The following is a 1,848-nucleotide window of genomic DNA, read 5'->3' as shown; positions in this document are numbered from 1 at the left end:
TGAGGCAGGAGTTCAAGACTAGCCTGGGAAACATAACAAGACCCCATTTTTAACAAAATTTTTAACAATTAGTCAGGGGTGATGGCTCATGCCTATAGTTTTAGCTACTCAAGAGATTGAGGCAAGAAGACCCCTTGAGGCCAGAAGTTCAAGGTTGCAGTGAGCTATGATCATGCTACTGCATTCCAGCCCATGCTGGAATTAAAAAAAAAAGAAACAGCAAACTGGAAACAATAAATTTAGATCCAATATAAAGTATACTAAGAAGATACATAATTTTACTTTTATATCAGTTGTTCCACTGGCATACTGATTTTTCAACTTTCTTTAAAATGTTGTTGTTGACTAGACCCAGTGACTCAAGCCTGTAATCCCAGCACTTTGGGAGGCTGGTGCCAGAGGATTGCCTGAGCCCACAAGTTCAAGACCAGCCTGAGCAACTTGGTGAGACCTTGTCTCTACAATACATCAAAAAATTATCTGGGGGGATGGATCACTGGAGCCCAGTAGGTCGATGCTGGGTTGACCATGAGTGTGCCACTGCACTCCAGCCTGGGTGACAAAGTGAGACTCTGACTCAAGAAAAAAAAATGTTGTTCACCAATATTCAACTTAGGAAACCTACATCGATTGGATGGATCTGCTATGTGTTGAAACAGTTAAAATTTCAATTGCATTAAATGTAGTTCTCAATACAAAACTTTCTGTAACATTGAGCTTTTTAACAAAATCAAGTTGTTAGAGAAGTTGCTCTGCTAATTCAGCCAAATACAACTGAAAGTTACATTCAAAATCAATAACAGTTAACTTGAAATTTTTGTCTACCAGGTCATTGAGAACTTCCGTGTGCCTGATCTAATGACATTTTCTGACCTTATCTTGCTTGACTCTTCATCAGCCCTCTCTAAAGAAATCCCTCTTGGAAATACGCTCTTCCTTTCTCTTGCATGACCTTACACTCCTTGGATTTTCCTTTTCTCTCTATATGTATTTCTCTCACTCTTTTGCCCACTCCTCCTCCAAGTCTTCTTAACCTTTAACTCTCAGGGTCCATCTCAAGTCATCTTCTCTTCTCCTACTTGAGGCACTTTTGCCCCTTCTGTGGTTTATAAACCTATAAACCAAAAAGTTTCAATGTATAATTCCAGTCCAGACTTTCATTTGAAACTCTGTAAAATTTATCTAACTCACTCGTCTACATCTCCATTTAGACCTCTCACAGGCAACCCCATCTCTACCTTCTAAGACTGAATGTATGACTGCTCATGATTGCTCATGTCCCCACCACTCAGCCTTACTCTGAGCAAAACTGTGTTGTTGTGTCTTTTTTCCTTTTTTTTTTTTTTTGAGTCAGAGTCTCACTCCATCGTCACCTAGGCTAGAGTGCAGTGGCATGCTCACGGCCACCCCAGCGTTGACCTCCTGGGCTACAGCAATCCTTCCGCCTCAGTCTTCCAAGTAGTCAGAACTACAGGCAGGCACTACCAAGTCCGGCTAATTTTTTTGATTTATTGTAGAGACAAGGTCTTGCCAAGTTCCCCAGGCTGGTCTCGAACCCATGGCCTCAAGCAATCCTCTGAGATCAGCCTCCCAAAGTGCTGGGATTACAGGCTGAGCTACCGAGTCCGGCTTTGTGCTTCTTATCTCACAGCCCAGCAATTGCTCTTGCAAGAAACCTAATGTTATCAGATACCTTCTCTCCTTTGTCCTCCCCATCCAGTCAATCCCTCGTTTAACTCTATTTTCTAGATTTCGCAAATACATCTATTTCACTCCTCTTTATTTAATTATTTATTTAATTACTACCATACCTCTGTCCTGGACTTCCAAGAAACCTCCTAACTGGTC

This window comes from Carlito syrichta, unplaced genomic scaffold, assembly GCF_000164805.1.
Source record: "Carlito syrichta isolate Samal-C Ts95f unplaced genomic scaffold, Tarsius_syrichta-2.0.1 Scaffold307106, whole genome shotgun sequence".
NCBI classification, from domain to species: Eukaryota; Metazoa; Chordata; class Mammalia; order Primates; family Tarsiidae; genus Carlito; species Carlito syrichta.
Note: the sequence above shows the minus strand (reverse complement) of the source record.